Source organism: Pipra filicauda, unplaced genomic scaffold (genome assembly GCF_003945595.2).
Source record: "Pipra filicauda isolate LSUMZ 115617 unplaced genomic scaffold, ASM394559v2 scaffold119_size3216105_pilon, whole genome shotgun sequence".
In the NCBI taxonomy this organism is placed as follows: Eukaryota; Metazoa; Chordata; class Aves; order Passeriformes; family Pipridae; genus Pipra; species Pipra filicauda.
This window is the reverse complement of record NW_024103651.1, coordinates 558,190-574,518: the sequence shown is the minus strand read 5'-3', so window position 1 is coordinate 574,518 and position 16,329 is coordinate 558,190. Positions and strand designations below refer to the sequence as shown.

Below are 16,329 nucleotides of genomic sequence, written 5' to 3'. Positions count from 1 at the left end.
TCACTAGTTGAATAGCTGCATGTGGTTGAAATAAATTCACTTCTTCATTGCTTAGAGCCATATATTCTATCCATTCAATCTGCTTTGAACCACATGCAAGACTGCCCTCATTTCTCCTGGGCAGTTCCCACCAGGCCCTCTGTGTCAGCCTGAAATGCCACGCTGTGCCCTCTCCTGTAGGTCCCACACACCCTCCACAACTCCAGACACAGCTTAGACACAGCGCAAGCTCTACCCAGACAGATCTACCCAGAAGATCCCACAGGGCTGAAGGCCTTTTGTTCTGCACTCATGGTTCATGTTGTTGTGTTGCTCTGGTTTGTCTCCCACTCCATGTCCTATCAAGACAGCAAGCTGCTCTTGGTCCCTGCACTGCTGCCTTCACCCCACAGACAGTACCAGCAGTGCATGGTCCATTGCCCTTGATAATCCATGCACACGTGAGTTGAAGAACAACCTCTGAAGTGCCCTGACAGCAGGGGTAAGAACTGGGGTTCAGTCTCATCATGGACAGGCATCAGTTGACAAAGCCATGTTACAACCTTGCAAAGCCAGGAAAAACTTCATATAGCTGAGGTGTCTGTCTGTGAGAACCAGGCACTTTGAGACAAATTTGGTTCTGATTCACCTCATTTGGTTTATTTCAGGATTCAGCAAGAGCAAAAATGACTGCACATTTCTGTAATTGTGCTTTTGCCTGGACTTCGGTATAAACACTCCTCCAAGCCATTACTTGGCCAAAAAGAGGGGACTGAGAGCAACAAGTTATCACCCTCATCTTCCCCAGGTGCAATACCTGGAACTGCTCTGTTCCATAGTGAAAAGGAGAAGAAAAAGGGTACTCAGTTACGAGAACAGCCCCACTAAGTGGTTGCCGTGGTCTAAGGAGCAATGGAGATGTGTCCCAAATGCATCGTAGTTGTAACAATAGGGCTCTTATTCTGTGCAGTGAGAGAAATGGTCTTTGGGAAGATTTATGTCGGAAGCCCACCAAAATCAACACTGAACACGGCAGTGGTCCAGTCAGACAAGAATCGCTGCCTTGGCAAGGAACACCCGCTGTGAAATCTGTTTGATTTCAAAATAGGGTGTTTGGTTTTGTCAGAGAGTGATTAAGATATGGGCAGAATAGCAAGAACGAGAGCTTACTGCTGCTTCTATAAAAATGTGATCAGGAGGGCCTTAAATCTCCACAATTACAAATTGGTGATGAGCTCATGTTTATTCAAGCTCTGATTGGGAAATTTGTCATGGGAAAGCAAGGCCCACGTAGACGGTTTTCTGGGCTCTGTCCCTGTATGACCAGACGTGGTCAGTTCATTCCAGGATAAGGGAACGTGGACCTTTTCATGTTGGTATTTCTTGGCTTTGCAAACTGGTAACTGGGAGGGGGAGTTGGTCAGTGCCTCCCCAACGGGCAATCGTTACGAAACAGAAACAACGGAAGGTTTCCCAGAGTCTGGTGCCCCGGGAATTTGAGGTCAGTCCTTCCAAAGTGCTGACCTCACAGGAGAGGGGATGAGTGCAAGACTGTGGTGGTAGATATCCTGGGTTGCACAAGATGCCCAATCCATCTTCAAGTGATTCAGGATATCTGGATTTGTGGGTTTCCATCTGTGATTTCTCTAAAAGGTGATGGTTTCAGAAATGTTTTGCTCCCATCCCTCCAAAATGGGGTTCTTTCCCTCCTTAAATAGAGGACTCCTGGGGAAAAAGGTGCTGATTTCAGAGAAAACACTGACGCTGGGTGCTAGAAGGTTTGTTCAGAGACCCCACAGTATCTCTTGGCCTTTGCAGGAAAACACTCATGCTGCCTACACCCTTGTTTTGGATCTTGCAGCAATTTCCCTTCCAGTCCAGGGTAGATAACAGCATCCATGGATTAGTACGAAACAAAGCTCAGGATCGAAAAGTTTTCAAAATGCTGTTGCAACCCAGAGCCTGGCCAGCACCACACAGTCTGCTGTGACTGATTGTCAGGAAAAGCTGCTAGATCATCCACTGGCATCAGCCTGATTATCTTTCCCCTGACACCATTCTCCAGGAGCTGGAGGTTGGCCCCAAGGCCACTTTAACCGCTCTCCTGTGACTGATTTGGTACATTGAAATGCACTAACATAATTGTGCTTTTAAAAAATCAACGTTCTCTGGTTTTATGACTCTTCTTGGCCAGGTTCCCACTTGCTGTAACTGAAGCAAATCCTTTTTCTTCTGCAGGAAACTGCCACTATTGATGCATTTGAAAGTTTTCAGGAGGATGCACAATGGCTGCATTACAACAAAGTCCAGGATGGAAAAAGGAAGCTTTCCAACATTTCAGAGTGGAAATTATAAAATTAGAAAGCTTCCTCCCAGTCTCTGGTGTGGTTTGCAAGCATGGGTTGGGTGGAGAGATGCTGGAGAGGGAGGAAGGGGATGTGGATGTGTGCTTCCAGCTAACGGGAGCCCTGAAGTTTGATCTTGCATCAAACACCTCCAGATTTGCAGGGTGTTGGCAGTTAACCTCAGCTTCTACCCTGAAAGCATCTTGGTTGCCAAGTGGGAACAACAGTGCTGGCTGGGTCTTGCAGAGATCTGCAGAGGATCAATGTCTGTGGAACTCTGTAATATGTAAAACCCAACGTATTATAAGGGATAATTTTAAGTTGTGACGTAGAATTGCCAAGCTTCCCTCTAGCAATAGCCCATCCATCATATTAGCCTTGACAGATTTTTTGGATGGTATTTTCAAATATTGGAAATTCAGGCTCTGCCCTCAGGCGACAGTAACAGCTTTGAACTCAGCTCTGAGAAAGGAGAGTCTGTGAAATATTGGCAACTCACTTTTCTTGGTTTTCTGTGAAAATCTGGACCTTTAATGAGGATAAACTACCTCTAGGGCTTTAACCTTGGTTGTCCTCCTCCTGCTGTCTGATGATGCATTAAAGGAAGACTGAAAGACAGAAAGAAACTTGTTGCCATCCTCATTCAGCTTCCTAAGATGCTCCAAAGCATCATGGATGCAGGACAAGCCTTGTGGTTAGAGATGTCCCTTGGCTATGGAATCTATAGCAAAAGGATTAATAAAAGCAAGATGTTGGAGAGCTTTTTTGGAGTACTGTGGAGAACAAAAAAGATATTGGCATTCTCCTCTCTGAATAGTGGTAATTTCTCATGGATCACACTGGTCAGGGGAACACACTGATCTGTGCTCATCCCCTGAGCATCCAACAGTGCTCTTACCCAGGCAGATCTCATCATCTTTTTCAGATGCAGTGAATGCAGGCATTTATGCAGAGAAGCTGATATGAGATACATATTGCTTTGAATGCCAGATTAAGTCTATCCTGTAATGAAAGAGAGGCATTTGGAGAGGGTGCAAGTACAGGATCCAGTCCCTTTCATATCTCCCCAGCTGCCCTGTATTCTGGTGAGGTATTCGGCATTTTATCAAGCATTTCCAAGCATTTCCAATGATCTGCTCCTGGTGCCCTTACCCACAGCCTTCAAGCACGTAAATGTGTGAGACTATCCAAGAATATGGCCATGGAGTTGTCCTTCAGAGCAGATTCAGACATTCCCTCAGGCTTCCTGAACACATGTCCAAAAGAAACATGGAGCACCAGGAGACCCCAAAACAGACTCAAACGCTCAGCAGTCTCCAAGACTGAACGACTGATTTTGTAAACATGGTCTCAAGGACATGGAGAGGCGGCTGGAACCCGGGGCTCTGTTGCTTGGCACCTGCCCTGCATCTGGTGCAGTCATCCAGGTAGAATCATAGGATCACTAAGATTGGAAAATGCCTCTAAGTTCTTCAACTGTTGACCTAGAACTACCATGGTAGCCAGGAAACCATGCTCCCTAGTGCCACATCCACACGTCTTTTGAACGCTAGGGGTTGTGATTACACAACTTTCCTGAGCAGCCTATTTCAATGCCTGACCAACTTTTCAGTGAAGAAATTTTTCCTAATATCCAATCTAAACCTCCCCTGGAGCAACTTAGTGGACAATATGGTGGACAATATTGTGGATAAGAGCATGTATTGATGCTCTTATGATACAAATTTTAGCTTGTTACCAGAAGAGACATATTAGTCTCTTTTCTTTGACTACTGAAGAGTCCTAAAATGGTAGTAAAAATTTTTGCAGTTACATGATGAACTTGTAAATGTAGGCTGGCTGAAGGTACAAGTGGGAGGAAGATGACATGGGAAACACACACTGGTAAGAATACCAACCCCTACCTTTAATCTCTCTTAGATGAGTTTCTCCAAAACACATCTCATCCCATCACTCATCTGTTGGGAGCTGGCAGGGTGGAAACTCCCTGTGGCAGGAACTTTTGAGTTAAGGCTGATTTGATTCACTCTTGCAGGGTTTTTTATTCTGAACTAAAATGGTAATTCCCCAAAGGGCAGACGCTTAGTGCATCAACATTAATTGCAGGTTATCAGTCCTTACCTATTGTTTCACAGAGAGTTTACCTCACTTGTGATGATGCAAAACCTGGAGAGAAAATAGATATCCATGATCACACCCCATCAACACTGGGTGGCTTTTATAGATGGAGTACTGGAAACTAAAATTAATTTCAACCTCAGTTAAGAATTTTGCTCACTATTTCAAAGCATGCGCGACCCTAATTGCACCTTCTAAATGCATTCCAGAAATACAGCTGGATTGTAGAGTGTGTGCGGGTGACTAAATGGTGTCATTTTCAGCCCATTATCTTTTCAAAAGCTTTTCATGTGGTATCTCTGGGAAGTGGAGACTAATTGCGCTCCTTGCCTGTGCAATTTGGAGAGTGTGATACTTTGGTCCCACCAAAAAAAAATTAAAGCGTAAGAATCACTCATATCCATTTGCTGGTGGAATGAAAAATCACCATTTCTTTGAAGCTATTAGACATGATTGAGACAACGAGGATAATATATACTTCACCAGGAAATAAACTAAGCTCAGGCAGAAAGTCTGACCACAAATTTGGAAATGTGTTCGAAATCTAAATCCGACTTTCTGAACTTGAATCAGCAAAATAGGAACTATGTGACTACCTAAACAATAGATTTACTTTTGGTCAGAACAGTCTCTTTCATGATTTCTATCAGGCTGATTGGGAGGGCCCTGCTGCTTGTGAGCCTCGTTAAAGTCACTGCTGGTATTTAACAGGCTTCTGTTGGTGTCTGGTCTGAACCAAAGAAGTTTCTAGAGTGAAAATGGAAAAGCTCGATGAAGTCTAAGTTTGCTGCTCATCTACTGTTTTATTTTGATTTCTCTTTTTCATATTCTGACATTATCTTGACTTACATAGATGAAAAGATTGATCAAGAAGTTAAGAACTGGAAAAAGGTATGCTTTGCACTTGATTTCTGAAGATCCTGTTAGTTAAGGAAACTGAAGCAATATTTAAGCAATCTCTTGTATGGATCAAGAATTGACAAAATCTGAAGACTTCTATGTCTGGATGTTAAAACGCAACTGCATGCATGTCTAAGCCCTTCCAGGGGTAAATCCTGGCTAGAGCATGAGTTAGGACTAGGATTTCAGGTTGGGACAAATTGCAAGATATTTCAAACACCCAAGCTACCACTTTTCATTTTCTGTCACTGGCTGACCTTGCATGAAACACAGTCTCTGTATGGAAAAGCTCTTCCAGGAACCTCCTTGTAGGGTTGGCAAGTTCTTATCTTTCAGGCTGTAAAGCACTACCTTAAGGTAAGCTACTCTGGTGCTAAACCATCACAGCTCCTGAGCTTTGGGCTGCTGCTGGGAGTATGATCAGGGCATGGTACCAGTTACCTGAAAAAGCCTTTTGAGCAGGCTTATTAGCCAAAAGGATCCATGAACTAGAGGAGCCTTTTCACCCCCCCAAAGTTTTATAACTGGATTCATATGATTCCCCCATTCCTTTCACCCGAATACAAAACATTTGTCTCATTTCTGGCTCCCAGCCTCTGTCCCCTAGCTTGTCCTTTCTGCCCCAGGGTTTGGCCAACGTGAAGGCAACAAATGCCAAATTGTAATGAAAAAAGCTTTTCATTTTCTCATCAAAATAAGAATCCGAAGCACTGGAAATTTCACAGCAAAACCTCTGCTGTTGAGGTCTCCAGGCCTCAAGAGCGCTTGATAATTCAATTAAGCTCCAAGCATTTGAAAGCCAATTTGAGTAGTACCCTAGTTCCAAATTCTTCAGAGTTCACCAGTCACTATCCATTAGTCTTTGCCATGCTCTCACCTCTTGCACTGTTAACCTGCATGCTTTTTTGGGGGATGAAGTCTGGCACAGTTCCTGATCCGTTTCACAGAGAAGTCTGTTTTGATTTGTTACACCTTTTAGAAGTGTCACAAAATATTACGACTTCCAGACACCTGAGAGGTGGACTAAGCATTTATCTGTCTAGGTAGAGTTCAAATTAAACCAATTCCTCCAAAATACTTGTGAACAGGTCAGAAAAGATAAAGCTCAGATGAAGTAGATAAAATTGCTGTTTCGGCAGTCACAAGTGATTATATCAGAGCATTACACAGGTGACAGCTTTGCTACTTAAGATTAGCAATGATCTTAAGATTAAGATCTCAGTTTTTTTATTTAGATACAATTATTTGTCTATAGGGCTGGTGAATAATTTTTCATCACCTTACGACTTGAGTAACTTCCAGAAAAAAGCTAAGAAAACAGGAATTCCTTGCTTCAAGGTCTTTCTTCTGTCTTTGGCAACTTCCACACTCAAATATCCACTCTTTGTTTGTTATCCACAGTATCTGAGTAACTCTGCTGTCACCTTGCCAGTTTATCAGATTGGTAGTGATGCTGTCAAGGTAAGAGACCCGTCCAAAAAATGTCAGTGAAGGTGCTAAGCAAAGGTCTGCAGGATCTGCATGCCAGAGTAAGAGTTTTCAAGTAAATAGCATGAACTGGAAAGATCAGCTTCCCTTAAAGCACTCGCTTAGTTGTGGTGTCAGAGCAAGTGCTCACAGCATCACCCACAGAGCCTGCACAAAGGGTTTCACAGACAAGGACCACTCCAGCATGAATGTTACAAGATCTGCCTTGTTCCATCCCGTTAGACCCTGCACTACAGCCCTTGGTGTGAGAGGTTTCCCACCACCTTGCTCTTGAACCCATCCCAGAGAAATGATTGATAACAAGCTGAATGCTGAATTATACTTTGTCTACTAGAAAAAGAAAATCAGCAACTCAGAATAATAAAAGTGCTGGTTGGTTTGTGCAACAGCAAGACATCCTCAAACTCTTTTGCCGGATTTGCTTGGAGGCAATCTCCGCTCTTGCCAAAAGCAAAGGTCGCCATAAGCTGCAGAGTAGCGTGGGAAAACCTGCCTCAGACTTGGCCTGCAGAGCAGAAAGACTGACTTTTTTTTTTTTTTCAGCCCTGGGTTCTCTCTTCTCAAGAGAAATTTATTTATAGGAGGAATGACGTTTCCTGCTGCATTCTTAACGTGCTTGCAGCTTGGGATAAGAACATGGGAGCTTTTTCTTCTGCCATCTGCTTTCTATGGCAATAAATATCCATTTACAGATTTATCTCTGCCTGGTGTGTTTTAAAGTCATGATATGAGTGAGTGTTCATGGATATCCATTCAGAGAGGAAGTGTCATAGGTAAATAGCAGTCCCAGCTCTGTGCTGGTGTAGATTTACACTTGTGTAAGAGACAGTGGAGCTGTGGCTTGGGGCTTTGGCCGTATTTTTAATCTTAACTTATCTTCTTTGGAAGCACAAGAAATAAAAAAAAGCAATCTGGACTAAAATCCTCCTGAGCTGCAAGCATCCACTGACACAACTGGGCACAAGACCTTTAATTTACCATAGCTGAGAACTGGGACCTAAAGCTGAGACGCAAACTGCAAACCCCAATTTAAAATGACTTTTCCAGCCAGATCTCTCCCAGTTTGATTTGTTTCTTACAGGACTTCATTTAGCCTGGAGATGGCCTTCCTTTTTACACAATCTCTGTAGTGCCCTCCTTTGAGCCTCAAAGGCAGAAGAGAGGGCAAACTTGTTCTTTTTTAATACAAGAAAACCGCATGTTTTTTCTAGGCTTTTTAACTCGCAAAAACAATGCCTTGTGTTTGTGGTGAGAAACGTTCCTGCGGCTGGAAAATAGCCAGTGAGGTCTTGAGAGAAGGAGTAAATTGTGCTCTTCTTAACCAGTGCCTCGAAGCAGCAGAAAGAGATCTCTGAATGGTGCTAGGCATTTGTTAGACATTAGCAGGAGTTTATTCATCTTCCTCTCACACACATCCGCAGCACATGGATATAATAAACATAGCTTGCAGGCATAAACTGTCTCACATTAATAACGCAAAGGGAGAAGGGACTGCACATTTAACATGCAGTACTAGTGGGGGGAAGGAGATCCAAGGAGGGAAGGTCTGGTGAGGAGGACTCTGTGCTGAGAAATACTGTGTTAGGGATTGAATTCATGTTTCCTGTTTTTGTGGAGGGGGAACCTCTTCTGACTGAGGTGTCCCTGTATGTGCTGGCTAAAGTAGAGCTGGCTGAGGTTTAAGGGGTTATTAATTCAGCCAAACATGGGTGTTCAAGGGACCTCCTCTGCAACCCTCGCAGAGTATTTTGACTGCCTCTGCAGTGATCCCAAAGGCAACCCATGGTGCTGGTCAGGATGGACACACCTCATAGACACCAGCATTTAATTAGATGAACCCAACTCATGTCAATCCTGACACTGGCTGCTGGTGTGTCCTGTGGCACAATGCTTAATTCTGCCTCAGCTGACACGTTTGGTGGTCTCTGTGTCATACCTACTAAAATTAAACACTGCCCTTTTTTTATTTGGACTTGCTAAGGCCTTTACAAAGGCATCTCTTCTGCTGGGTGCATTGCACAGATCTTTCACATCTCAGGCTTTCCATGTGAAATCTGCTCACTTGGGACTGTATTATGGGCTCTTTCACTGCTGCAGTGGGATTTTGTGGATTCTGAGCTTAGAAACAGATTCTGTGTGGCTTCAAAACTCCAAGTGCAGGGGATCTGCCCTGCCACCTCTGGCTGGCAGGGGATTCCAGGGAGAGAGGGCACTATGTGTGCTTCAGCCAGGTTGACCAGAATCTCATAAGCCAGATGCCTGATGGGGCAGTTCTGTCATGAGGCAGAAAGAAAAATAGCAAGGACAGAGATTTAGGATAAAAAAGTGGTTGCAAAAACCGTCCCATTAAAACCTCTGGCAACTCTTACAGCAAGGCTCCAGCATTTGCCTGAGAAGAAGCCTAAACCATCCCAGCCTTAGGTCAAGAAGTGGGAAGGAGAGAAATAAACTCTTGGATGTGAGTGAAAATAAAACAACACAAACCCCTCTAACAGCGGCTGATCACTTGGGCTGTGTATAGTGGAGCTGTGAAGTGTGTACACACTGCCAAGTTCCCTGCAGTGCTGATCATCCTTATGCATCCGTTCTTGCCTCCTGTATAAATACTGACATTCTCCAACACCTCCTTCTGAAGGTATATCCACGATCTCCCTTGCTGCCACCGTGGGGTTATGTCCTGGAAACACCCTGTGAGAGAATATTGCTAGTTTTCACACCTCTCCACCACATGGACTAATACACAGAGCAAAGCTAAGACTCTGGCAGCTGTTGTTCAGACAGGTCAGTATGGATAGCGTGTTTCCAGAGGGGATGTGTGCATGCATGGAGGAGAGTGGTCTCCCATTTTCTGCAGTTATATGACTATCAAATAGTGATAGAACAAGGGAGAATGGTTTTAAACTAAAAGAGAAGAGATATAGATTAGATGTTAGGAAGAAATTCTTTACTATGAGGGTAGTGAGACACTGGAATAGGCTGCCCAGAGAAGCTGTGGGTGCCCCATCCCTGGCAGTGTTCAAGGCCAGGTTGCATGGGGTCCTGAGAAACCTGATCTAGTGTCTGGCATTCTGCCCATGGCAGGGGGTTTGGAATGAGATGATTTTTAAGGTTCCTTCCAACCCAAATCATTCTATGATTCTATGATTCTATGATTCTATGATGAGTCTCCAGGATAATCAGTCTCAGGTATGGTCTGCATAAAGCATGAGCTGTTCCAGACAGGGAGGGAGCCCCTGTGGCCAGCAGCAGCAGAGGGTGGTGGCCCTGCAGGAACTGAGAGCTTTGTCGGGATGAAAAATCATCTACCACCTTGTGGGAAGCCCCCTTTGAAGGAGACACCACACTCTCTGCCTCCCCACACTTGCAAGAGCAGCTGAAAACCACCAGACACCAACCCACCTCCAGAGGCAGCAGCGCTACTCTTACAGGAGAACCCTCACCAATGCCACAGTAGTGCTGGGTGCAGTACAGGGAACACAAATAAAACCTAACCCCAAGGCAGGTTAAGGCAGCAAGGCTGCCTGCCCTGAGTCCCTCTCAGAAACAGCATCTTGAACCACAAAGCCCAAATTTACCAGAAAGGACATTTCTGAATGCTCTCCAAAGCAACAACTGACAATCAAACAATAGCAGACCAAAGCTGTGTGAATAATTGATTATCTTTGGTTTGCTTGACGGACTGGAAAGGCAAAGAAAATATTTTTCAGGTTGACACAAAGTTATTCTGCTTTCCCTTCTGCCAAATGGAGATGAAAGAAAAACAAGCAACAAAAAGGGTTTATGTTTAACCAAAACAGTTTTCGACCTGCTTTTAATTTTGAGATTTTTCTCACATTCCTTAAAGAAATGAAGGAATTCATCCAAATGAAATTACACTCTTTTTGAAAGAAAAATGGAAAAAAAAAACTAGTTTGAAATGTCCAAATGCAGATTTTATTTTTTTTGAGTGTCACATGCAACAGACTTGAAGCAAACTCGCAGGTGGGTTCAGCAGCTGCCAAACTGCTTTTCAACAAAACAATTGCCTCAAGCAAAGGTTTCCCTCCGTCCTGGGTGAAGGGAGCAACTCTGAGCCACTCTAGGCTTGTAGAGCTTCTACACATGCTACCAGCCATGTATCAGTGAGTGCAGCACCCCTTACCCACCCCTGGGGCACTCAGCCCAAACTCCCTACAGGCAAGAGTGTGCAGAGTGTGCCCATTCCCTTGAGCTGAGCACTGTTTCAGGACATTTAAGCAGTGACAAGTGGAGGGGATGTGCAAGGAGTCCCTGTCCCCTGGGGGGCTGTGCTGCCCCAGCCAGCTCTGTCAGAGACAGCGTACCAGGCAAAGGCAGCCTGAAGTGCCTGATGTGTGCCAGATGTGTGCTCAGTGTGTACTCTGCTAGTGTTCATTCTCTGAGATGAGACCCCTGTCCCAGCCATCCCCTCTTTGCCAGCTCATCAATCCTTCAAAGCAATGGGACCCCCTGGTTCCCTGGCCACTGCTGCTGAGGTGATGTGCTTTCGGGTGATTAATGAAAAAATTATAGCTTCCCTGGGGCCCCCTGCTATGCCTGCTGCTGCAAGAAAGTTGTCTTGGCTAGCCAGGGACAGCCAGTGGTGTCATTTCAGCTGGCACTGATCAGAGAGAAGCACTGTGTGCTGCAGAGCCCACGTTGCCACCACTGCTCACTGAAAATCTCAGCTGCAACAGACACTCGTGGGCATCTTCATCTGTGCTTACTTACACAAACCCTTTAACACCACCCTGAGCTTCCCACTGGTGTTCATTATTTCACTTTTATTTTTATTATTTACACCCCACTGCTACAGGTTGGTGCTGCTGTATGCCATAATGCTCTCTCAGTGAGTATTCATCATTAGAAATTATGTTTTTTCAGAAATTATTACCCCTGAGTATTACCACAGAGTCTATAATAGTTACATTTCCTGTATGTTATCTAACTGTTCCTACTGGCACCAATTTCTACCCTAAGTTATCACACAGACTTTGACAAGTATTAATTCCCATTCATCACCACACAGGTCCCGCCAATAGTAATTCCCACACACCACGGCATGCACCAATAGTAATTTCTACACACCATGACATAATCCCTATTAGCTCTGACTGCTAACAGGGCAGACAACTGCTATCAAATAGTGCCCTTCCCATCCTCTGGGCATGCATTCAGCACAAAGAAATCGTGGCTTACCCTTTCCACACTGCGCCTCCTCAGTGATCCATACGGTATTTTGAATAAAAGTCTTCGGGTCCTACCCGGAGTCACAGCTGTCTGTACTACCATAGTGCGGAGCTGCCCCGTGTGCGTGCGTGTGTGTGAGAGAGAGTTCACAGCACACACTGGCTTCCCTTGAAATAACTTACGGTCTCATCTAGATTTCCCAACTATCAAATAGCTGAGTGGGTTTTCACATCAGACCGTATGAGTCAAGATGTGGCTTGTCTGAAAGAAGGAGGGGGGAAACGGGGAAAAAAAAATAAAAAAGAGGAAACCCCAAGCCTTGTAACCTTAACGACATGCTTCAAGCAGCATATCTTTAGCTTCCTTCTGTTTTGTCAGTGTAGTTTGCTCAGCAGGATTGCTGTGCCATAGAGGTGGAAGAATTAAGCTTCTGGGGAGAATGTTCCAAAAATGTCAAGCTCGCTTCTTGTTGCTACAGATGGTAACCAGGTCAGTTGTCTAATCAAAGCTCTATCTGAGTTATTATACGTTTTGCCATGTGACTGCAGACCCCTCTGGTTTGCTGTACAGTAGATCACATGTTCACCTTAAAAAGAATATCTGGTGTATCACCATCTGGTGCAGAGATTAATGCTAATTCCTAGGTTCAGATATTCCTCTCTCCTAGAGGATGGAAGGCACATACCCAGAGCACAGGGCTCGGACAGATCCTCTGGGCTGCTCAGCTAAACCGAGTGCTCCTGGGCACGGGCTGCATGGTCTGTGTGGTGCAGTGATGTGCATGGTCTGTGTGAGTACAGAGAACAGACATCACCACTCACACTCACATCTGTACATATCCATATCAGTGAAAGCCTGACGGGTCATACCTACAGCTTCTATGTGTACTTATTTATTAATTTATAAAAATGATTATATTACAGTCTATAATTGTGAAGTGTCACTTCACAAAGTCACTCTCAATGTCTACTTCCTTTTTTTCTCTTATAAAGCCACTTTAAAGGCTAGTAAATAACTATATTTTCTTTCTCTGGAAGTAAAGTTTGAGACTGTATTTACACTTTAAATTGTACACATGTGTTTTGGAAAGGAGAAAAATACTTTCCCTTCCCACAGTCTTTCTACAACACCTGGAGTTGTCTCAAAGCAGCCAGGTATAATCCTGTGCTCTTATAGGAATGTGTGTTGGATGTTGTGTTCATTTCCATGCTCTGTTACAGGTATTGGTCCAGATGCAGTTTAGAGTTAATGTGTGCAAAGTGGGAGCTTCTCAGTCCAACAATTCCATAGTGGTACTTTGAATTTGCTTAGTAAAATGGAAAAGATGTTGGCCCATGTTCTTTTCCTTGAAGCAGTCTAGCTGGGAGAGCAAAATCTGCTGAGCTGGGGAGCCAATCCCTTCCTCCATGTATTGTTCTCATTTTAATGCAAAACTAAAAATACTTTGTTTTGATCCAAGTCCAAAAGCCAGGATGGAGGTGTTAGGGACATGACATTAAAGCAACCATTTCAAATAAAAAAGAGAAACTCTGTGCCTGCTCAGCATATGCACATGCATTAAAACCAGTCAAAGAAAAAAACCCTGCAGCTTGATGTGGTAAACGCTAAATATTAAAACAATTGGCCTTTGTTCCTAATTATTTCCATACGTGTCTTGCCAAAGAGAGTGAAAGAGACAGGAAAAGATGGAAATATCTTAAGCATGACTGACTTATATAGGTTCTTTATGTGCAATAGGTGCAGAGTTAGGGTCTTTGCTCTTGCAGGTTTTATTTTTATGATTGTTAATGCTCCCCTGCTATCTCACAGCCTGACTACCTGTTTTTTCAAGCACGAGGTGGCTGGGGTTTCCCAGCTGCTCACAGGGAAACTTCGGCCGTGTCAGCAGAGCCACTGGGGATTGACTGGTGGAGAAAGAGGGCCAAGGAGATAGCAATTGGCCTTACTGAGAGCTTTTCCTGAATAAAAACTGAGTCATGCCTGAGCCAGGACCTTGGGGGTGAGTGCTTTATACAAGAGCAGAGTGGCAAAGGTGTCCCTGCTCACCTGACCCGAAGCCCTGGGTGGGGCTCCTGCCCAAACCAGCCCCTGTCCCCAGGGGGTCTCATATTCCTGCAAGCACTGTCTCCTGCAGGTCCAGCTCATGGAAAAGACAGCTCTGTAGATAGAAATTTATCCACTAGAGGGAACAAAGAGCCATAACACACATCTCCACTTGGGTCTATAAGTCAGGCTCTGGGACCAGACAGAGACAGTGCAGTGTTATCAGTGTGAAGCACCACAAGCTGATTTGCTCTGTAGGGGAAAGGGGAGCATTCATTCAGTCATTTCCACAAACCACAAGTTTTTTTGCCTAGATTTTTAGGTCTTGCCAATGAAATGCAAATCTTTGCATTGCTCAAGGCAGCTGAATAATAATAAAAATATTCTTCCTTACAGAAAACCTCTTGCACATGTGAAAAGTAGAATAAATCCATCCATTTGCATGTTATTGGAACCAGTTCCAACAAGATCCCTGCATATCCCATCAGGCCTGACTCCTCGGTCCCTCACTGTGCTTCACCCCAGGCACAACTCTGTGGGTACCCTGCACATAAAGCTGGAGACCTGAACCCATTACGACACTTTCTTCTGACATATTCCTCATTTCCCAGATGGTATGAACCTGGAGACAGGAGGTCAAACAATAATCATCAGGACTGTGGACCTTTCCAGAAGGATGAGATGTTGGCTTTATATTTTTAGAGTGGCTGAAGGCATATTGGTGGGCAAGTGTAGAGGGCAGTCTGTTAAGACTTGTTTGATAGGTTGCCTATAGGTAGATAATGTAAAACATGCTCCCACGAGGGTCCTTCTAGTTGTTCCCAGAGAGGGAGTTTAGGTGTTTGTGGCAGATGTAAGCACATCCAAGGGCACTTCAGCCCATCAAATTCTGGATTTGCCCCTGGAGAACCCCCTTTCCCATGTAGCTGGTTGCAGATGCAGATTAGGATGACCAGGCTCATTACCGAGGCTTCATTATCTGCACTGTCTGCAGAGATAATCTCTGACTGAAGAGCACAGTAGGAAATAAAACCCCAAGTATTCTAAGGGAATGTCCTGGCCTTGCCTCTACAGACCCTCAAAAGGGACACACTGTATTTACTAACTGCTGAAAGACAAAACTCTTTAAAGCAGCAGATGCTTTTCAGTACTAATTGCAGGCTGCCAGGAGCAGTGGTTTGCGGTAACAATACATCAGAGGAAAGTATATCCAATGGATTGCTATTTAGTCTAGATTTGATTTTTGGGTTTTAATGAAAAGGAGAGAGGAATAATTTACTGCTGCAAAGAGTATTTTATACTGGCAATGCGGGAGTCAAGTTTCAAGTCAGGATATTCCCAGCAGAGATCAGTGAACGGAAAGCAGCGACAGCAGTGGCACAGACTGACATGCAGTGTGTGGTATCTATCAGATCCATCAATAAGACATTGTATTGCAAATTTGAAAAGTCATTCAGTACAGAAAAATCCACTTAAGTTCTGTATTCCATGAAGACAGAAGTATGGAAACAGATTGAGGGGAAAACAAGGATAACTTGCAGCTCCTGGCAGTATTTTCCACCCTGGATGATGTCTATGGTCTGTCAGTAGCAAAGCCAAATTCTTCTCTGGAGTCCTGATAGGGAAACCACTTCTATTCGAGCTCTTTAGGAGCTCCTATTAATCTTCATGGAATTTCTTACTTCCCAGTAGTAAAGAAATCCTCTCTAATTGATTTGTTGGGAAGACGAGGAAAACAGAGAGGTGCTTTGGGGCTGCAAACCCTACAGCGGCTTAGCTTATGTTTTACTGCACTCAGAATCAGACTGTAAAGGAAACTGCCTTGTTGGGAGTGAAAGATGCACCCAGGTTGTCATCACAAATCCAGCTTGCCTTTAAGTTAAAAAAACCCAAACAATTTTCCAGTCTTACATGGTGTTTTACAGAGAAATGTTATGATCACACTAGCCTGGGGAGGGATGTGGGAAAACACACGGAGTGCAGCTCCATTCCATCAGAGCTGGCAATAACCCAGCAGCTTGCAAGGGTGAGAGGGGCTGTTTGCAGTTCCCAGTCACAGAAAGCTTGGGGGCTTCCCCTGTGTGTGGCAGTGCAGTGTCACATCTGGGGCCACGCAGACCATCACATCCCTGTCTCCTCTGGGCAAGCAGCGTAGTGAGTTCCTTTGCTGGGTGCAGCAATACACGCTCAACATGAAGGTCAGCTCTACATTTGAACGGAGATCCTTGGTTTGTTTTACTCTGTTTTGGTGCTCTGGGTTACATAGTGA

At 44.4% G+C, this 16,329-nt stretch overlaps 1 protein-coding gene and 1 long non-coding RNA gene across 6 annotated transcripts in view; one reads left to right on the top strand and one right to left on the bottom strand.

Moving 5' to 3' along the window:
* Positions 1 to 16,329, bottom strand: part of FRMD4A (FERM domain containing 4A) — a 367,626-nt gene that overhangs the window by 189,639 nt on the left and 161,658 nt on the right. The window lies entirely within an intron of this gene.
* Positions 1,551 to 2,348, top strand: LOC120324224. The gene is made up of 2 exons (XR_005565355.1): positions 1,551 to 1,632; positions 2,218 to 2,348. It is a non-coding gene; the product is annotated as an uncharacterized LOC120324224 (long non-coding RNA).